The sequence below is a fragment of the Pseudophryne corroboree genome, chromosome 3 (genome assembly GCF_028390025.1).
Source record: "Pseudophryne corroboree isolate aPseCor3 chromosome 3, aPseCor3.hap2, whole genome shotgun sequence".
Classification (NCBI taxonomy): domain Eukaryota; kingdom Metazoa; phylum Chordata; class Amphibia; order Anura; family Myobatrachidae; genus Pseudophryne; species Pseudophryne corroboree.
The window spans coordinates 358,178,166-358,201,436 of NC_086446.1; the positions used below are offsets into that span (position 1 = coordinate 358,178,166).

Consider the following 23,271-nt stretch of genomic DNA (forward strand, 5'->3'; position numbering starts at 1 on the left):
TTAACAGCTCTCACGACAACAGATTCAGTCCATCCTTATAGAAGTTATGCAGCCCTCGGGCTGTTTGTTATATGTTGGCTAGAAACTGGGAGAGGCACATTCTTTTTCTGTGGAAGCTTATTTACAGTCATTCTCACCTTGCCTCGGGCTTCCTTGTATCAAATTTACAATCTGCTGTCACCTTAGGAGATTTTAGTCCTGCAGTGAAAAGGCCGCACCATTAAATCTTTAAGTCATGTAATTTGCAGATGAAAGTACAAGCAGACTTTTCAATTACAGTATACATTTAACTGCTGACATCTCTCAGGAAGAAAATTACAGTATAATACAGTATGAATTTAAAATGCATATCGTGCAGTATATTAGAAAAATGTAGCGCTATTAAGGTGAAATACTTGTTAGAAAGTGATAAAATGGTTAGCATTGCTTCCAATAGCTTGTGTCTAGGGTTCAGCTATTGTTATAGAATATAGAATATTGTTATAGAATTGTTGTAGGATTAATTTCAAATTTTTAAACATCTTTTTGTAAAAGGCTTGAAGATAATTTGGACAATTATAATAGTTAAATAGGAAGCATAGATATCCTTTTGAAAGAAGGCTCAACAGATTTGACAACAAGTACTTGAGTAATAGTAGCCATATACTACAAGATTAAACACGCCCAAAAAAATGAGAGGCTGAGCAATTTTATGGATTTCCCCGTGCCTCCATACACTTAATAATCTTTGGGCACAATGGGGTAGATGTATTAAGCCTGAAGAAGTGATAAAGAAGTGATAAGTGGAAGGTGATAATGTACCAGGCAATCAGCTTCTAACTGTCATTTTTTAAACCCGTAATGACTGGCTGGTCTGTTATCACCTTCCACTTATCACTGCTTTATCACTTCTCCAAGCTTAATACATCTGCCCAAATGTACAGTTCAGAATTGGTTAAGAAGATCAGACATGTTTGATAATCAAATCAAATGGTCCCGACTATTTTCCTACCATATTCGTGCGTTGAACATTTATCATTCATGTACAAAGACTGAACAATAATTGTTCTAACTGTTGTCCATCAGTCGGATTGGAATGATTATAGGAGGTCATTCCGAGTCGTTCGCTCGGAAAATTTCTTCGCATCGCAGCGTTTTTCAGCTTAGTGCGCATGCGCAATGTCCGCACTGCGACTGCGCCAAGTAAATTTGCTATGAAGTTTGGATTTTTACTCACCGCTTTTTCTTCGCTCAGGCGATCGTAGTGTGATTGACAGGAAATGGGTGTTACTGGGCGGAAACAGGCCGTTTTATGGGCGTGTGGGAAAAAACGCTACCGTTTCCGGAAAAAACGCGGGAGTGGCTGGAGAAACGGAGGAGTGTCTGGGCGAACGCTGGTTGTGTTTGTGACATCAAACCAGGAACGATAAGCACTGAACTGATCGCAGATGCCGAGTAAGTCTGAAGCTACTCTGAAACTGCTACGAGATGTGTAATCGCAATATTGCGAATCTTTCGTTCGCAATTTTAAGGAGCTAAGATTCACTCCCAGTAGGCGGCGGCTTAGCGTGTGCAATACTGCTAAAATCGCCTTGCGAGCGAACAACTCGGAATGAGGGCCCTAGTTCAGTGTATAGCGGAGGGTAGGGGGGTAGCATGCTCTCCTACATTTTTGCTAATGCTGCATTTTTTCTGTGTGCTTCAGCAGTAACTGGAGGGATGCTTATTGCATAGGCAAATGCAGAGGGGGTTTCCGGTTGCCCAGAAACACCCCTCCTCTTGGCAAGTGGCTCAAATTCTGACCGCAATAGCAATGGTATATAATACGATTACTAGTACTGCCGTCACATCTTGCAGTTTAAGGGACAGACCAGAGCTGCTTCACATGCCCAGTGGTAGCAGCTTCTTCTACCGAGATTTCTGTGTGTGTGGATCTGAGTGCTCAATCAGTGCACTGGACCAGAGAGCACAGTAGCTAGCAGGAAAAAGAGACAGGAGCCATACCATGAGGTGGGAGAATGTGTGCTTAGAAAGTGCAGTACTGGTTGTATTATGTTTGTGTATTTAGTTATTATGGTATGTTTAACCTTTTCCTGACCACTTATTTAGATTATTTAAATATGTTTGATACAGCCTATACTATAGACCAGTGTTTTTCAACCACTGTGCCGTGTGCTCTGAGCAGTCTCCAGGTGTGCCGCCATAGAATCACAGCCAGGCCCGTCAGTGTTTTGCCGCTGCTGAGGCCCTGGAACGATCAATACTGGTGGGTTTAGTGGTTGCAGAACCAGCTCTAATTTTGGGCACGGGCAGTGTTTAGCTCTTCTGGCCTTCTCAGATGTGGCTGAGGCGTTACCTATGGAGAAGCTGCGACATGACATCCTAGGACACGCAACTGCACCATGCATCACCATTATATTTGAATGTGCCTTGGCAATATATAAATCTTGTTCAGTGTGCCGCAAGTTGTAAAAGGTTGAAAATCTCTGCTATAGACCATATATAGTGTTAAATATTAATACTGTATTCCATACAGTATACAGTGTATAAAAAGACAAATGTGTAGATTAATGTGAAGGGTCATTACTAGGTTCCTCGGCCACTCCCCCAGTTGGAGATTGTGGACTGCAATTGAAACCCCCCCCTCTAGAAATCCTGCGTTTGCCACTGTATTGCCCTCCCCTGGTGTACAGTATGGCCAGTTTACAATATTCCTTACAAGCTTGTAAATACAATCTACTTAAAGATAATAACTTGTCCAATCATTTCATGCCACAGTGTTATAAGAAGTTGGCACAATACAGTAAGTATTTATTGTTCTTTCCATCAACCAACCTATGTATTTGGTGACTTTACGTTTACTTTGTGCCTATAAATACTTGTGTTGTGCCTCAGAAGAAGAAAACTTCACACAAGAACAAGTTTGAATACATTTAGAATTTCCAACTGTTATGATGAACAGGAATCTGTATGGAGTGGGTCCTCTCTCCTCCAGATGCTCCAGACTCCAGGGAAATTAGATTGTAGACTCCACTTGAAGAGGCACTAATGTTCCATAATGCTACATTGCAGAACATGGTGGAGCTGTAGAAATAAAAGGTACTATAAGCATAATCTGGAATGTTATTTCTTGCCTCACCCAATAAAGAAAGGACTCATTTAAATAATTTTTCACAAATTCTTATCATTATTATTTTAGATGAATAGATGTTTCCTGCTAGTGGATACACCAGTTTATTTCAAATGATAAAATCCACTTAAAAGTATTATAGAAAGGTTGTATTGCTTTATTTTTTCAGTGACAGGGGTGTTTTGTTTTGGGATAAACTGAGGTTTCTCAACTCTAACCCAAAAGTACCCCCAGCAGCTCATGTTTGAGGATTTCTGTCTGCAGAAGAAGGTGAGATAATTACTGACCTAGCAAAATAGATTAACTTACTCATGCAGGCAAAGGTAGAACTTGTGATAGGTGGGCACTGGTGCAAAAATATAGTTTGCCCCCCCCCCCTCCTCCACCCCAACCCAATTTCCCTATATGTCACATGGCAGTGAGTGACAGGGAGAGGCACAAGCAAACAGCAGACAGAGGGGGGGGGGGGTGCTTTTCCCCTCCTGGTATCACATGTCGTTGCAAACGCATGTGACCAATTTCTCTAAAATTGTATTACCAGAAACTGTAGGATCAGGTATTTTTACAGGTAATTTTCAGTGTGCTGGGGGGAATCCAGTGTGTGTGTGTGTTTGTGTGTTTGGGGGTAGAGGGGAGCAACCCCCCCCCCCCCCCCGTTTGTCTGCTATTTTTCAAACAGGGCCTGTGACTTGGCAGATAGGAGCTGATTGGTTGGTACGTTATCACTCTCCACTTTATAATTTTTTTAAGGCTTAGTATATCTGGCCCAAAGTCCTGCATGGTTTGGAGAACAAGGAGCATGTACCTTGGTGTGGTCAGGAACACAGCAACCTATGCTCTGTCTGTGACAGGACCCCCCACTCCTTGTGTCTTCCTCAGTTTGCCAATTGGTCTGGATGACTCTGACATTGCCAATTACACCAGTTGTGGCTGCGTTTAATTCACAGACAGCAGTGCATCGGAAATAATGTACAGTGGTGAGGCAGCTAGGGGCAGTAAGTGGCTGTGATCATCAGTGCTCATAGGTGGTAGGATTCATTTATCAGTCCAGCCCACACATGGTCAGCCCTTCCTCCCTAAGGTAAGGGGCAGGTCCCTCTGGCAATGGGGCCCCCCTGCTCTCTGCACTGGGCCATTCATCTGACATTGCCCCAAAAGTTTGTCTGCGGGGTGGGTGTCAAGGGTATAACTGATTGCTAGTCTGGGCAGTGGTTAGCCTTTTAGTTCTCAGGGGCCCCGATGCAATGCACCTGCTGCACCAATGCACCACCTCTGCGTGCAAGATTAAACAAATCCACAAAACATAACCTGTTTGTGGTAGTTGAAGACTGGAGTTGAGATCACCTGGGCTAAAGCACAAAAGTCCATAACATAAATATGTGATATCCCAAAATCATACCTCCCAACTGTCCCACTTTTATTGTGACAGTCCCACTCTCCCACCCATGGGCCCCAGTGCCCTACGGTGGGGGGATTTTGTGTGGGAGCGCTATTATCATGATGCGCACCATGGGGGTAATTCCAAGTTGATCGCAGCAGGAAATTTTTTAGCAATTGGGCAAAACCATGTGCACTGCAGGGGAGGCAGATTTAACATGTGCAGAGAGAGTTAGATTTGGGTGTGGTGTGTTCAATCTGCAATCTAATTTGCAGTGTAAAAATAAAGCAGCCAGTATTTACCCTACACGGAAACACTATAACCCACCCAAATCTAACTCTTTCTGCAAATGTTATATCTGGCCCCCCCTGCAGTGCACATGGTTTTGCCCAACTGCTAAAAAATTTCCTGCTACGATCAACTTGGAATTACCCCCCATATCTATTCACAGTGCCGGTAGAGTGTAGGTGGCAACCCAGCACCTCAGAGAGTGCTGGGTACTACCCCACAATGATGCAAGCATGGGGTGCCACAAGGCTACCCCCCTTCTATGCAAGGCTCTGCGCTCAGACGCCACCTCTTTTTCGGGTGCAAGCGTTGAAGGCACACAAGGGATCCTGATTCCGTAAAATGAAATGTTGGGAGTTATGCAATATGTACACTGCATTAAAAAGTTACTAAACAGTAAAACTATAAGGAATACTTAAGTGCAAAATTATAAAATGCACAGTGTACAGTATATGCAATTTTTTTTAATGTCATACACATGCACTACACTCATTTTACATGTAAGCCTAGGGATTTGTGGGCCAACATGGCCATGTCTGCAAGTATTGATGATTGAATTTATTGCCAAATTTTACATAAATGGAGTTTTGTGGCAGAATAGACTATATCAAAGAGCTTTGACTGTTTCTGAATAATTATTCAAGTTCCACCTCTGCTTCGCCATTCACTGGAAGGTCATTTTGACACTATGAGACTCATGCTTAGTTTGAATTACTTTGCACCAAAATGCAAGTGTAAAATACAGAAACCTAATTTGATTGTGTTAGTAGCAAATGCTAATGTAATTGTACACAATATAGAAACTTCAGTGAAGTGTCTGTGTCTAGACAATATTATTATCATAATCTAAGCTGAATTTAGCATAAAATATTTATTATTTAAGAACTAATTTAAATAGTGCACACATATTATGCAGTCCTTACAGGGAACATTAAAGGTGTGTAGACGGGGTGAGATTTCTCCTTTTGATTTTGACTATATAGTCAAAATCGCAAGGAAAGTTAGTGGAAATCACAAGGTGTTAGGCAGCTTGCGATGCCGATTCAATTCTGATACGCACTACTGCAGGGTCGGTTACGCAAGGCTAGATAGACTGTGCATGCAATCTTGACTATCAAGTGTACTATCTAGTACAAAGTATAGTCAAAATTGACACTATAGTCAAAATCGTACATAGACAAAATTGAAAGCCCAGATAGTCAAAATCGGTGCTTCTGGGCTCTGGGGGAGTTCAAGGGAAATCGCATAGTCAAAATCGGGCATAGCAAGGATTCAGTCACTGTCCCAGTGAAGCTTACAATTTATTGCCGCAGCCTACTACATGGACTCACACTCATTAACCTATCAGTATGTTCTTGGATTGTGATTGAAACTAGTGATGTGCGGTGAGGTAAATGGCTGGGGAGGCAAAGGCTAGTACCAGAGCCAGATTTACACACATTGGGCCCGATTTAGGTTGGATCGCAAAAAAAAAAAAAAACTGCCTTCAAGCATGCACTCGTCTCCCCTATTCTTAAAAAACCTACCCTTGATCCAAACGCTCTCTCCAACTACCGACCCCTCTCTCTCCTCCCTTTTGCCTCCAAACTCCTTGAGCGTATTGTCTACAACCGCCTTACTTCCTTTCTTTCCTCAAACTCAGTGCTTGACCCATTCCAGTCTGGCTTCAGTCCTCTCCACCCAAGTGAAACTGCCCTAACAAAAGTCTGCAATGACCTCTATGCTGCCAAATCTAAGGGCCACTACTCTCTGCTTATTCTTCTTGACCTCTCTACTGCTTTTGACACTGTGGACCACCCTCTCCTTCTGCAAATCCTTTACTCTATTGGTCTGCATGATACTGCCCTCTCTTGGCTGTCTTCCTACCTCTCTGACCATTAATTCTCTGTCTCCTCTCATGACTCCACCTCCCCCTCACTTCCACTAACTGTAAGTGTCCCTCTCTCTTTATACGGCCACATTAGGTGTGCCCATTAGTTCTTTTGACTTCCAATATAATCTCTATGCTGATGACACTCAAATCTATCTTTCATCCCCGGACCTCTCCCCCACTCTCCTCACTCGTATCTCCACCTTCCTCTCTGCTATCTCTTCTTGGATGTCCCAGTGCTTTCTTAAACTTAACATGTCTAAGTCTGAGCTGATCATCCTCCCTCCCTCCCACATAACCTCACCTCCCACAGTTTCATTACCTATTGATGGCAATACTATCTCCTCTAGCCCCCAAGTGCGCTGTCTTGGAGTAATCCTTGACTCCTCCCTCTGCTTCAAAGCACACAATCAGTACCTCTCACAAACCTGCCATTTTCATCTAAAAAATATTTCCTGGATCAGACCCTTTCTGACCCAGGATGCTACTAAGACCCTTATCCACTCACTGGTCATCTCCAGACTGGACTACTGTAATCTCCTCCTGACCAGCATCCCTGACAAATACCTTTCTCCACTCCAATCTATACTCAATGCTGCTGCCCGGCTCATCTTCCTAACCAAACGCACTAAATCCACCTCCCCTCTCATAAAAGCCCTTCACTGGCTTCCCTTTTAGAATCCATTTCAAGCTTCTCACACTTACTTACAAAGCCCTCACCCACTCCTCTTCCATTTACATCTCTGACCTTATCTCCCTTTATACTCCCACTTATCCTCTTCACTCTGCTAATGCACGCCGACTCTCCTGCCTACTGATTACTTCCTCCCACTTCTACCTCCAAGATTTTTCATGTGCAGCTCCCTTTCTCTGGAATTCCCTACCTCTCCCGCTCAGACTCTCCACCTCTCTACAAAACTTCAAACGGGCTCTCAAGACCCACTACTTCGCCAAACCCAGCTGTCTCTCATCATAAGCCCTCTGTTCCACGCTATCTGTGTACCCCATCTGTGTCACCCCTGTCTGTCTACCCCTCACCTTTGCATGTAAGCTCTCACAAGTAGGGCCCTCTTCCCTCATGTGCTCATCCTTTTCTTACTTTAATAATTTCCAAATGCAGCAAATTCCTGCGGTTTTCTGCCACCTGATACTTTTTTCACTGTGATCTGCTGATGTAGCTACGTTTGGTTACCCTGTACTTGTCCTATATTGTCTTCAATTGTAAGTTGCTGTTTTCCTGTTTTGATTATGTGCATATGTACTCTGTAATTGGCTGAGGAACCCTTGTGGCGCCATATAAATAAAGGATAATAATAATAATAATAATAATAATAATAATAATAGTTAATTGGCTATAGTCCAGGCAAAGTAAGGGTTAGTAGTAGTGATTGCAGCAAGCTATTACAATTTCATATTGTCATTAGTAAAGGATATAATAGTTGGTAAATGAACAGTAAACAGACATATTGCAGGCAGAACAAGTAACATTGCAGCAATTTAAAATGTAGTACATTCAGGGTTAATATATGTAGATAGGGTTACTGCAGTTAGGTATACCTGTATTTTGTCGACATAATAGTACAGTAGTGAAGTGAAAAGTTGCAAAGTACTTTTGTAGCTGGAGAACATGCTGATGAGGCCGCCCTGAGAGACATCTTTATTTTGGTAGTGCAGTGCTGTAGGTGCAGAGAAAGCAAGTGGGGAGTTGCCTGAAGGCTTACATGGATCTCTGGAGCCCCTACTCAGATGTGTTTAAGCAACTTCTCCACTTTTTTCACTGCATATTACATCTGCCCAATTGTCTCTGCACCGATCTAAGCAGGCCGCCCTTGCAGACAGTGATGACTATCGCAGGGAATCCCTCCGAGGATCCATTGGCCGAACTGAGCACTCTGCAATTATGTAAATTTGAGGTGGCAGTTACTGTTTAGTGAGTGCTACTCTGCAAAAGCTTGCAAGTCACCACCATTCACTATTTTGGCTTTCTAAGCATAGGGAGATAAGCACAAAATTGTTAGGATATGGTGCGCTCTGTGCCTGTCTCCTTCTACACAGCAGTCTGTGGTCGCATCCCCTAGTGTTAATCCCCTAGTGCCAAGAGTCACTCTCGGAGGTGGAGCTACTGTATGTGATGTAATCATTGGTGCAAGCAGAAAAAATGTCTTATAGGTACTGTGTGCACTTGCCGAAGGCGAGCACACCCAAAAAATCGGTGTGGCCAAATGCCACATGGGCCATGGTCAATGAAATGGGGGCGTGATACACATATGGGGGGAGGGGCAGATACACATATGACCCCAATAGTGCCAGATACACGTTGCCCCACAGTGCCAGATACACATTGCCACACTGTGCCAGATACACAAATGCCCCCAGAGTGCCAGATATACATTTCCTCACAGTGCCAGATACACAAATGCCCCCAGAGTGCCAGATACACATTGCCCCATAGTGCCAGATACACAAATGCACCAGAGTGCCAGATATACATTGCCTCACAGTGCCAGATATACATTGCCTCACAGTGCCAGATACACATTGCCCCATAGTGCCAGATACACAAATGCCTCCAGAGTGCCAGATATACATTGCCTCACTGTGCCAGATACACAAATGGCCCCAGAGTGCCAGATACACATTGCCCCACAGTGCCAGATACACAAATGTCCCCACAGTGTCAGATATACATTGCCCCCAGTGCTAGATACAGAAATGCCCCCACAGTGCCAGATATGCCCCCAGTGCCAGATACAGAAATGCCCCCACAGTGCCAGATATGCCCCCAGTGCCAGATATGCCCCCAGTGCCAGATACAGAAATGCCCCCAGTGCCAGATACACATGTCCCCGCAGTGCCAGATATGCCCCCAGTGCCAGATACACATGTCCCCCACAGTGTCAGATATGCCCCCAGTGCCAGATACACATGTCCCCCGCAGTGCCAGATATGCCCCCAGTGCCAGATACACATGTCCCCCCAGTGCCAGATATGCCCCCAGTGCCAGATACACATGTCCTCCGCAGTGCCAGATATGCCCCCAGTGTCAGATATGCGCCCAGTGCCAGGTATACATGTTCCCCAGTGCCAGATATGCCCTCAGTGCCAGATATGCCCCCAGTGCCAGGTATACATGCCTCTCCGCCCCCATCTCCCCCTGCTCACCGCTGCTGCTGTCCTGTGTATGTGAGGGGAGGAGAGCGCAGCGTGCGCCTATCCTGCCCCTCAGTCGGTGCGGGTGTCTTTCTTCAATTCAGCACCGATCCATGAACCAATTGAAGCTGGCGGTGCGGCAGCTTTGGCTGCCAGTCCGTGAGCTCTGATTGGCTCATGGGCCAGGCGCTGAATTGAAGAAAGACACTGAGGGGCAGGAGAGCGAACGCTGCACTCTTCTCCCCTCATGCAGCGGTGATCAGCGGTGATCAGCAGAGGGAGGGAGGGGAGCGAGTGGCGAGGAGCAGCGGCCCGTCGGCATGGTATGGCATACCCACAGCTAAATTCTTAAGGGTACGCTGTACCCACCCATACCCGCCCACTTGCACCGCTGGATGTAATCCCTGCTCCTCCATCTTAGAGTGAGAGAGTAAGAGAGACTGAGTCCTGGTTAGTGCAAGCGTGCAGTGCTGAGACTGGGAGCGGATCTCAGCGACAGCGACTCACAGCGTTCCATTGCATGTATCGTAGCTCCGGAGCTGACGCTGAGATGGGCGTCGCATCATCTCTACAGCGGGAGTCAGACTGCATGGCTGTGCAGTCCTCCGTCCCTCACCACTGGAGACAACTCCTGATATACCGCTACCACTACTGTTACCTTGTATGATATAAGGGGCCCAATTACCTATATCAATACTGCATCTGAGTCACCTGTGTTTACTGAATAAACCTGCATTACTGTTTAAGTTCATTATCTGTGTGGGCTGATGTCACTGCACCAGGAAATCCAATACACTCTGCCAACAAAAATGAATGTGTATCTGCGTAGGGATAGATGAGTATAAATGTTTTGTTCATGCACAGTACAAACAAAATAACAATTTATGGTAATATAAATTCCATATATAATGTATGAATAGATTTAGCATGAGAACAGTGACTTATTTCTGCTGTTGGAGTAGAAGGAGTAGGACTGGGAAACAACACCATATTATGCCAATGAAACATTAAGCTTCACAGTCAAATCAAAATGTTGTGAGAACAGTTTGGAAAATTGAGTTACACATACCAGAATGTGAGAGCATTACATGCTTTACAGGAGGGTATACTGTATTTACACCACAAAAATAGTTTTGGCTGGCCAACCAGTCAGAGCCAAAGAGCCATTAAATCTTGTTGGGTACATCAAAGAGCCGACATCGAGCCGAAGGCGCACCTGCAAAACTGGGGTGTGACCTTGTGCCTGTTAGGCCATGTCCCTGGTATGAAAAACACTGTAAAAGCCAGATCTGCATAAAATAAATTTTAAAGCCAATCCAACATAAAATACATTGAAAAAGCCTGATTCGCAGTATACTTCAGTTCCCCCATGTGTCACTCCAGCCAGCTTCTCCATGTGTCAATGTGTCACTCCTTCTAGCACCCTCCTGTGTCACTCCAGCCAGCTAACTCATGTCACACCCATCAGCACCCTCCTGTGTCACTCCAGCCAGCTACCCCTTGTGTCACTCCAGTCCCCCACCACCTCCAACTCTTGCCATTGCAGAAGCCCCTTAAGTGTCCTCTGTTTGCCGGTGGGTGTCTCACCTCTAGTGTTTTGCTCCTTCAGTTCTCAGTCCCTGTAGTGCTGCTGCATGTCTGGCTGGAGTGCAGCGGTTTATGGATCTGTTGTGGTCATGTGACTTTGAGTGTTGGGAGCCACATTTGAATAAAGAAAGAGCCGCATGTGGCTCAAGAGCCATGCGCTGGCCACTGCTGCCCAAGGCTTTTGTTGTCACCCTCTGCCTCCCCCTGCCTTACGCTGTCACCCTCTGCTTCTTATTGTCGCCCGTGTGGCATATTGTAGACTTGGGTAGGGCGGAGAAGGGGGGGCCCAAATTATATTTTTGCACCTGGGCCCACCAATCACAAGTTCTGCCACTGTTGTAAGCAGTTGGCTCCTTCTAACATTGGTAAATTCATTAGGCAGAACATTTACTTTTCATTATTTACATATTTACAGTGGCACAATCTTTCTTTATTTAAACAATGCATGTTTCTTCTTATTGCAGCTCCAGCAGGAGGATTTATGCAGTGCGACAGACAAACTAGCTTTTCATATCAGTGCTCCAGGACTCCCCTCCCCATCCCTTAACTGTGTATGTTTCTATGACATCCCTATTTTTCATATGTCTGGGTGCATCAGTGTATCCTCTATGTATTTGTCTATTGTATATGGGCTGCAATTTAATTTGAAGTAGACTTGTGAAAATCATTAACTTCTATAAATCCCAGATGTACTAAGTTTAGAACATGCCACAAATCCACCAACAAACCCAGCCAAATAAAAAAACCTGCATAGATCCCTAGGGGTAAATTCACTCAATTTTGTGTGGGTCTGAGTTTGCATTCTCGTGCAAGTTTAGCCTATTTTTCAAACTTGGATATTTGGTAAAGTCAAACACGGGAGTAAAATTATGATTTGAACTGCAAAACACAGCCAGACTGCAAATAGAAGTCAATTCACCATCAAACCAACACAGAAATTTACAAAGAATTGTGTTTATATAGACTGAGCAAACTTGGAACAAAATACACTTTTCAAATGGACGACCCTGTGAGTAGCGTGTTTGCTGAAGCCATTATTACACACTTCCACCCACACTCATTCTCACTGTACACACTCACCTTTTCCCTGGCACCAGGGGTGCCACTAGCCAGGGGTGCAGGGGATAGCCTTGGGTTTCAGCCAAGGCCTAGAGTATACTCGAGAAGGGGGCTGACTAGTTTGGGGGGTTAATGCTTTGGCTGGGGTGACCCCATCAGGTGTGTCCCCTTGCTGTGGCATTACTACCCTGCTAGTTGAGCCTGGTGCTGGGTCTTAAATATGGGGAACCCCTATTAACACAGTAGTGTCCGTTATTCACATTACACCACACAGTAGTGTCCATTATTCACATTACACCACACAGTAGTACCCCTTATAAACGTTATGCCACACAGTAGAGCCCCTAATACATGTTACACCACACAGTAGTACCCCTTATACATGTTATGCCACACAGCAGAGCACCTAATACATGATATACCACACATTAGAGCCCCTATACCTTTTTGGGCACCCAGAGTTCACGTTCCACCTCTCGCTACACTCCTGCATGGAGTGTCCTGATTTGTTATTTGCTTACTTTTAAGAAGCTGCACTAATGATGTGTTGAACCTTGTTTTTAGACTCTGCTTTCATTTATTTCGTATTGAAAGCTGCAAAAAACTTTTGACTATACTGGCTTAGTAGTAACCATCTATTCAGGGGCATTAAAAAGAGAGGAGGGGACCCGCGTGCAGCCTCCATCACGGTCCCCCTCCTCTCTGGCAACAGTAGACTCTGGCATAGTGCCAGAGTCTGCTGCACATGCGCAGGTCTTCGGGAACATGGTACCTGCTCCTTATTCCCGGGGACACCTCCAGCGTGCTTGCACAAATCACTCAGAAATGGGCATTTTCCGAGTGATTTGTGCCCACACAGCAGGGCCACCATCGCAGGACTCTGGAGGGTAAGTATTATATATGGGTACAGTGTGGGACGCCCTGGACCCAGGGGCCCGTGTGCACTGCACACACTGCACCCATTATAGAAACGCCTATGTATCTAATCACTTTAACAGGTGTCTTCTCCCACAGATTACAGGACAGTGCTGCACCTCAGCCATTATAACTCCTCTTTGCTGTGCACTGGTGAGTGTGTGATAGGAGCCATCTACACTATAACCTAAAACACTCAATTACACTGCACACATTCTAGTTGTTATTAGAGATGAGTGGGTCCGGTTCTTGGAAAACTGGACAGACCTGAACTTCCCGATCCGAGTCTGGATCCAAGTCATCATCCTGCTGTCGGATTCTCGCAGGGTTTTGGATTCTATAAAGGTCCCAGAGATCAGTGCCATTTTCACTCCAGCTGTGGAGAGTGCACTGAACGTACGTGTCTGTCTCAATGCTGGTTTGTGTGGTGTGGGGCTGCTGGCTGCTGTAGGGCTGGTGTCTCAGACCAGGGGTGCACTGTCTGTCATCAAGTGGTGTATCAGACAAGGGGTGATATGTCCATAATCCATATACATCCAGGGGCTATTCCCCAGTGTTAAAACCCCCCAGTATACTGTGTGTACATCCAGGAGTTGGTGTGTCCTAGTGTGTTCTATGTATCAGTATCAGTCAAGGGGTGCTCTGTCTGTCATCTGGTGGTGTATCTGACAAGGGGTGATCTATCCATATACATCCAGGAGCTCTGCTCCAGTATTAAAACTGTGTATACATCCAGGGGCTGGTGTGTCCGACTCTTATCAATATCAGTCCAGGGGTGCTCTGTCCGTCATCTGGTGTATCTGACAAGAGGTGCTCTGTCCACCAAAGGGTGATCTGTCCATCTATTCAGGGGTTCTTCCCCAGTGTAAAATTTAAATAATTAAAGCTAAAACGCCTAAAATATAATTATAAAAATATATATTTTTTGTGTGTGTGCTATACTCTACAAATTTTATTTTATTTTCATATGTACCATGACACTGCCAGTCAGACCACAGTATATTATTATTCATACTCATACACGTATTTTGCGACACTGTTGGTGACAATAAACCGCAGTGTTTGATTACTATTTCTGACTCATACACGTATTGTGCAACACTGTGGGTGAAGGTGGCACCACAGTAATATATATTTTTGTGCTCATCTCATACACATATTGTGTGACACTGTTGGTGAAATTAAACCACAGTGTTTGACTATTATTTCTAACTCATACATGTATTGTGCAACACTGTGGGTGAAGGTGGTACCCCGTAATATATTTTCATACTCATGTCATACTTGTATTGTGCAACACTGTTAGTGAAATTAACCTGCAGTACTTGATTACTATTTCTGACTCATACACATATTGTGTGACACTGTGGGTGGAGGTGGTACCACAGTAATATATTTTTGTACTCATCTCATACACATATTGTGCAACACTGTTGATAAAATTAAACCACAGTGTTTGATTACTGTTCCTGACTCATATATGTATTGTGCGACACTGTTGGTGAAATTAAACCACAGTGTTTGATTACTTTTCCTGACTCATACATGTATTGTGCAACACTGTGGGTGAAGGTGGTACCACGGTAATATATTTTCACACTCATACACATATTGGGTGTCAACTGACCATTTTCAGGAAGTGCTTAGAAAAACGCAGGCGTGTTGGGAAAAACGCAGGCATGGATGGGCGAACGCTGGGTGGGTGATGTAAAAAGCCATCCCTCCGTCATTAGAATCATCGCACACGAAGAGTAACTACAGGGCTGGTCTTGTTTTGCACAAAATGATTTTGCAGGCGCTCCACTGCACAAGCGAAAATATACTCCCTGGTGGGCAGCGACAATGCATTTGCATGGCTGCTAAAAGTAGCTAGTGAGCGATCAACTCTGTGTGCTACACGGTGGGTGAAGGTGGTACCACAGTAATAATATTTTTTATTTTGTACTTATACACGTATTGTGAGACACTGTTAGTGAAATTAAACCTCAGTGTTTAATTACTTTTTCTGACTCATACACATATTGGGGGTCATTCTGAGTTAATCGCTAGCTGCCGTTGTTCGCAGCGCAGCAATCAGGCTAAAAATCTGCATTTCTACACATGCGTATGTACCGCAATGCGCACACGCGACGTACGGGTACAAAGTCCTTTGTGGTTTTCACAGGTTGTAGCAAAGCTTTCAGTCAGTGGCACAACGCAGGAAGATTGACATGAAGTGGGCGTTTCTGGCTGGCAACCAACCATTTTTAGGGAGTGCTTAGAAAAACGCAGGAGTGTTAGGGAAAATGCAGGCGTGGCTGGGCGAACGCTGGGCGGGTTTGTGACGTCAAAAGCTGTCCCACCGTCATTAGAATCAACCCACACGAAGAGTAACTACAGGGCTAGTCTTGTATTGCACAAAAATATTTTGCAGGCGCTCTGCTGCACAAGCGTTCACACTTCTGCAAAGCAAAAATACACTCCCCAGTGGGCTTCAGCAATGCGTTTGCACAGCTGCTAAAAACTGATAGTGAGCGATCAACTCTGAATGACCCCCATTGTGCAACACGTATGTGCAACACTGTGGGTAAAGGTAGTACCACAGTAATATATTTTATTTTGTACTCATACACGTATTGTGTGACACAGTGAAATTAAACCGCAGTGTTTGATTATTATTTCTGACTCATACATGTATTGTGACACTGTAGGTGGTACATTTTTTGTACAAATTGTGGTGTGAGCTGTAACCCACTTCATTAGTTTTTTGTTGATACTTGATAGATATGGAGGACAAACAACTGAGAGTAGAGCAGGAAGCACATACTAGTGTTGCTGCTGCAACCAGTCATGACAATACAAATCTGTGAATGTCATCTACTATGGCCAATGCCCAAGGGCATAGAGGGCTTAAGTCAAGGCATGATAAATCAAAAAAGCAATATAATTTTACAGTGGAAAAGAAAAAACATCAAAAGGAAAGTTAGCTGCAGAGAAACATAAATTTGGCAATATGCCATTCACCACACAAAGTGACAAGGAAATACTTAGACCTTTGCCTTTATTTATAAGTGGTGATTCTGCAACTGTCAATGAGGCATTCTTCTGCTTCTCTTGACAATACAATAACTTTTCACTCAGAGTCTAGAAGAGATGTCAAAAAATTAAAACTACTATAGCAGTAGAACAAACTGCGTTCAGAACCATCACACATTCCTGAGGAACATTTAGGGGTGTCCCCATTAGCTATGTGTGAGTCTGACATTTCTCACACTGTCCTCATAGAGAAACCTCTTTCAACTCCTTTCACCATTTCTGTACCATCTGCACATGTGGGGAGCAGTACACGTAAAGATGGTGATGAGGGCATAATAGAAATTGAAATTTAATAGAAATTGAGGACTTTTGTATGGAAGTGAAACAGGATGAGGGGGATATGTGTATACTACTACTATCTGACACTGAAGATGTTGATGATGTTGTGTGTGTAAATCAACCACCAGCAGCTGCAGTTCTTGCCCGTGATAAAAAGAAAGCCATTGTTATGCCTGGACATAAGTCCAAAAAAGCCATCTTTTGGGTGTGGAATTATTTTTCCACAAATCCTGACAATGATTGTGAAGGCATCTGCTCCATTTGAGAGGCCAAAGTTAGTAGATGTACTGTAGGGTTGTTAGCCATATAAGCATCTCCTCCATGTTACATTATTTGCGGCAAATTCATAAAATGTATTTTACAAGACTATAATGTATTTAACACTCTCATTATCAACCTCATTAGTGATTGGCGGTAGTCCTTCAAAAAATTTGTTTTGTGGGGGCCCAAACAAAGCAAGCACTTCAGCCACAAAAGTGCCAGTGCCTGTCACTGAAGTGCTTAGATTGTTACACTGTGCATGTCCTTTTTAGAATCACATTTAAGGGTGGGAGGGGGGGGGACAATTCCATCTTGCACCACTTTTCATTTCTGCACTGCTGTGTGGTAATGTTTCATCAGATGTGCTATAAACTGCCGTATGTTTGTGCCTCTGCAATGTTGGTTAGCAACCAGCCAGCTCACTGCAGCCTTTGGCCTAAAACGGATGAAAACAATATTGTGAGCTGTGAGGTGGTCAAAATTCACTGGAAATTATTGGAAATGAATGTCATTGAGGTTAATAAAACTGTAGGAACAAAAACAGGCCAAAAATTCTTTGATTAGTCAATTTACTAGCAAATTTGATTAATTGGAATGAATTGAATTTCTGATTATGAAAATATTTCTATTTTCAGGTAAGTGATTGAAAAATAAAATGGGATGCGGTCAATATGCCGGTTGCCGGGATCCAAGCGGTCAAAATACAGATGCCGGAATCCCGACAACAGTCAGACTGGCGACGCTAGAACTCCAAAAAGGTCAGGAGATCGATGCTGGAATCTTGACAGCCAGCATCCTGACCATAGTAAGTATACCGCGTGGTTAGGATTAGGGCCGGGGGGAAAGTTAGGTTAAGGAGACACCCGGGAGTGTTATGGTTAGGCTGGAGCAGGGCCGGCTTATGCCTTTGGGCGGCCCAGGGCACTGAAGAAAGCCCACCCCCTTTTACTAGAAACTATCCTATTGCTGTGCCCGCTACAAGGCTAGGTACGGGTTTTGTGGCCTAATCACGGAAAGCGTGACCACACCTCTTATGCAAATGACAGTTTTTTTTTTCCAGATTTGGAGGGTGTGATTTAGATCCTCAGCCAGGGACTAATCCAGAGGGGGTCAACGATCAATGTGATCACTCCTTCCCCTACCCCCCGCATAGGCATAAGAGACTGCTGCTACAGTAAGCGGCTGCAGCCTCCCTGCACCACCACAGACCAACCAGCACACAGCAGCGTGTGCTGGCTGGAGCACAATGCTGCTTCTGACAGGAGAAGGGAAAAAGGGGGGAAGGAGGTGCAGGGGTCGGCGACAGACCCGGGCACGGATAACTAGTACCCACCCCTGCTGTTATCTCACTCCCCCCTGATATCAGGCAGCACAGGGACTGATTCTGTAATCTCCAGCCTCCGCTGCTGCTAGGATAGCTGGTGGCAGAAGCTGGAGAGGGGAGGTGATAGCATCAGAGTTGGGGCAGAGCTGCTCTAGCCAGGGGCCCCCTAAAACTAGGGGGACATGTGGTATTTTAGGGGTAGGTTAGGGTTAGACTGTGGGGAGGAGGGGTTAGGGATAGAAACCCCCGGGAGGGTTAGTGTTAGGCTGCAGGTAAAGGAAGGTTAGGTTTAGGTAGTGGGGATGGGGACTTAGGTTTAGGCACCAACGAAGCGAGATTAGGGTTAGGCACTAAGGGGGGAGGTTAGGGTTAGGATGCAGGAAGGGAGGGTTACAGTTAGGGGGTAGGGGACAGGGAGGAATACCCTTAACTCAGACCTGTCAGGATTGCTGTTGTCATTATTATAACCGCCGGCAGTGTCGGACTGGAGCATGAAGGGCCCACCGGGGGAATGCAGTTATAGGGGCCCATACTTAGGGGTGTGGCCAGCCTACAAAGGGGGTGTGGTCAGCCTCCACAGAGGCTTGAAATACACAATAGTTTAGTGCAGTGTAATGCAACATATCTACCATGTATAATACTAGTGCACAGTCTGGAACCTGATCCCTAGAGGAAGGAGTGGGCCCTCAGGCAGTGGGGCCTACCAGTGGTTTCCCTGGTACCAGTGATGTGCGGTGGGGTGAGGCAGAGCCTTTCCTGTCATACTTACGTTTAAACCAGAGTTTTGATTGAATAAAGTATATGAAAAATACTAATAATTTGTTTGAAATATCTTCTTTGCATTATTCTAATAATTTTTATAGCCCAAACTCTGGAGTAAAAAGTCTATGGCAGGTGTGGCAGTGCCTCACCTGCTTATCTTTTCAGCACATTTCTGATCAAAACTCACCAAATTTCCAGGAGTTTATACTGCAGCACCTGTGTATAATGACCAGATGCACCCTTTGGCTTACATATTGCATGGAAATCTGTCTCTGGGGTTAGCCAGTGCCTCCTGAGCCATTTAGCTCACCGCACGTGCCTGCCTGGTACACCTGTGGGCCAGTCCAACCCTGACCGCCAGGATCCAAAGCATCAAGATTACATACTGATCCCCAAAAAACTACTGAAGTAAGTTGCATTGTAATACTTTGGAAACACGCACATCTGTTTGCTGAATTATTTATTTTACAATGAATAATATACAGCACCATTTGCAAAGCTTTCGTTTTGGATTTGTGCCAATGAGCCTGAAACCTTAAAGTTTTTCTAAAAAGAAAAATTCTGACTGACTGACCTAGGGGCACTGAAATTGTTGGTAGGGGCGTAGCAGCAGATCTATTAATGTAGAGGGAGCTTTGTTTTCTATCTCACACTACGCATATAAAACGTATGCATACAAAACGCATGCTTAATAGTTTTTTTCCAACAGCTATACGTGCACTAAACGGTTTAACGAAATTAGATAATTTATAAGTAATACTTGTTTTATTGTTTGTTTTATTGTGCAAGATGTTTATTGGAAAATTTCATTGACATTTCATTTGTCTTGTCTTGTTAATGACAATAAAGTATTCTTATTCTTATTCTTTTATGCCTCAAGTTTTCCCATAATGATGAAAAAAATGATTATGAGATAATTAGAATAAGACAGCAATTTTTAGAGAACAGTGTTGTATAGAAGATATACTGTACAGTATACAGTAGAGGTACTTTCTTACTGTACTGTATGTAACTTGCATACACTGTAGTACTGAATGGTATGTAGCTGCATGTATGCCTATATTTATGTACAGACATGTTATACATATAGTTATGCAAATATTACACATGCAATATGTGACTGTTTTGATATGCTATGTGATTAAATATACTGGTGATTTTTTATTATGCTGTTACATATTGAAATTAAATTAAATATGTAATCTGTCATTGATATGGATATGCATCAGCTACAGCTGTACAGCAATAAAATAAAGTCACACTCATTTGGAGTATATAGGTATTTACTTTATTAGGGTCTTCTATAGAAAATGCACTGAAGAAAAGGCTTCTACCCTTAAATGTCTGACACCATCACCCCTTGACCTTTCTGCTACAGGCAGAACTTTTACTGGTGCCATACCATTATGATCTTCTGACCTGTACGTGCTGGGGCAGGCCTTTGCAATGTGCTGTAGAAGGTGGATTCACTGGTCTCATTTCATCTCAGTTCATCTGTTCAATGTCCAGAGGGAAGGAAAATGATGTAAAGTGAAGTCTTTTGTATAATTCTATAGCAAGTCCATACCATACTACTGTATGTATTGTCTAAACCAGTGGTTCCCATACTTTTTTGAATCACGGTGCCCTAGTGTACCAGAATTTTTTTTCATGGGACCCCTAGGCCAAAAGTTTCTTATTGAGAAATTTAGAATGAAATATTAAATTAAATATTAATTGTGTTTATATGTCATCCTTATGGTGTGTGCACACGGTTAGATTTCGGCTATGGCCGATTCTCACTATGCGATAAGGACTGTGGTCGGTATCGCAAGCCTAGATGACTGTGCTTGTGATACTGGCTATGTGCGATTTTGGCTAAGTGTCAATTTTGACTATACTTTTATAGTAGATATTCAAAATTGACTTGCCTGCACAGTCTATCTACAGTAGGCTTGCGATAACGACCTTGTGGGATCGTGCATCGGTATCGCATCTGGATCGCAAGGTGACTGTCCCCTTGTGATCTGCACTAATTATCCTTTGCGATTTTGACTTCATAGTCAAAATCGGAAGCAAAAATTTCTCCATGTGTACACACCTTTAGGTTCAATTTTGTGGTAAGATTTGCTTCTATTTGTCCACATATTTCTTGATTGGAAGCCACAGGCACTAGATTTACAGTACCTATTACATTGACCATGAATAATTTTAATTGGTCCTGTACCACCAATCCAATGCACCTCTGCAAGTGTCCCGAGGCAGAGCCGGCCATAGGCATAGGCAAACTAGGCAATTGCCTAGGGCATTTGATATGCCTAGGGGCATCAGCAGCTTCTGCTGATTAAAATGATATGCAGCATGCCTATATTCTGTGTGTAGCATTTGCAGATACAGCCACAGTCTCATACAGTATATAGGCATGCTGCATATCATTTTAATCGGCAGAAGCTGCTTGTACATCCTAGCCACATAGAAATGCAAATAAGATGAATTTTTATTAAAAAAAGGTGCCCGACGTTAGCATTGAGGCAAGATTTATGAGGACACATCTGTATCCAAGCAGATGCAGAGGTCACAGTGTTAGTGGCAGTGTGAGTGCTGTGTGCATGTGAGTGGGTTAGTTGTGCAGTAGTGTTCGGAATATGTGTAAGGAGCATTATGTGTGTCATGTAAAAATGCACTAGTAATGTTGTGCAGCAAATGTGTAGGGGACACTATGTGTGTCATTAAGTGTATAAGGGCATTAATAATGTGCAGCATATGTGTAAGGGACATTATGTGTAAAAGGGCATTAATAAAGGTTGTCATAATGTATAAGGTGCGTTATGTTTATAAGGACATTAATAATGTGTCTCATATGTGTAAGGGGCATTACTGTGTGGAATTATGTGTATAAATGCATTACTAATGTGTGGCATTATGTGTATATGGTGCTCTACTATGTGGCGTTGCATATAGAAAGGGCACTACTGTGTCGTCTAATGTGAATAAAGAGCAATAGGGTGTGGTGTAATGTGAATAAGGAGCAATTCAGTGTGATGTAATGTGAATAAGGGGCTCTACTGTGAGGAGTAACGTTTATAAGGTAAAGTGATACTACTGTGGGATGTAATATGAATTATGGACACTATCGCATGATCATATGTGAATAAAGTTGCAGTACTGTGTGGCGTAATTGGAATTGGAGTTACTATTGTATGGCCATGCCCCTTGCCAGCAAACACACACCCCTTTTTGGGCTGTGCGCCAAATGTGCGAACTGTTCCTTTTTAAAATATAGGGGGTACAAACACCAAAATGGGTGAGGGGTGATAGTGCTGGGAAAGAGGTGCAAGGTCAGAGGCAGAACCAGCTGTGGTGCTAGGGGGCACCAGCCAAAATCTTGCCTAGGGCATCATATTGGTTAGGGCCGGCTCTGTCCCGAGGCACCCCAGGGTGCCACAGCACACAGTTTGAGAACCACTGGTCTAACCTAATTATACTTCAGAAAATGTATTCCTTATCCACCAAATCATGGGAATTATTCAGTAACAAATTGTCATTTCAAATATTAATGAATGTCTAAGATCAATAGAGAACATTTTGTAAACTAGAGTATAAATATTTTATTTTATTTATCAATATATTTATGTACAATCAAAATACATCCTGAGTGAGCTTAAAGGTGCTATAGCCGATTTTGACTATGCGATTTCCCTTGAACGCCCCAGAGCTAATTGTAGATTGTACACTTTCTGGTCAAAATTTAGGTGTCTGCACAGTCTACTTTTTTCCTGCGATACCGACCCAGCAGCGCGCATCAGCATCGCAAGTTATTTACACACGGTGCGATATGCGCTATGTAGTCCACATCGGTAGTTCATATTGCACCGTGTGTATGTACCTTTAGTTTCAAATGAAGATGAATGATTTGGGCAAATGGTGAAATGGAAATATAATTATTCTAGTGACATTAATTATGTTTTGTGAGAAGAAATCTAAGAGATGTATCCCCTCTTATTGTGGAGATGTTGGGTTCAGTGTATTTGGTAAGCATATACAGTAAGGGGAGGTTTAAGAATTTAGTGATATCATGTTTAGCTAGGACATAATTGTCCATAGGTGGGATTAAATTCCCAGTTCCAAAGAAACAGAGGAGAGTTGACAGACGTTCCTTTACTGCTTTTTGGCCAGATTCTGGAATGTTGAGAAATTGCTTTGAAAATGTACAGTATAGGGACTATTCACAATGA

The 23,271-nt window shown here is 43.6% G+C and overlaps 1 long non-coding RNA gene across 1 annotated transcript in view; it reads right to left on the reverse strand.

The window, feature by feature from the left end:
• Positions 1-2: 2 nt before the first annotated feature.
• Positions 3-23,271, reverse strand: part of LOC135055581 (uncharacterized) — a 37,652-nt gene continuing 14,383 nt past the window's right edge. The window contains exons 2-3 of the long non-coding RNA XR_010243777.1: positions 2,815-3,063; positions 3-198 (exon numbers count right to left, since the gene is read on the reverse strand). This is a non-coding gene — a long non-coding RNA (uncharacterized LOC135055581). The remainder of the gene's footprint in view (positions 199-2,814; positions 3,064-23,271) is intronic.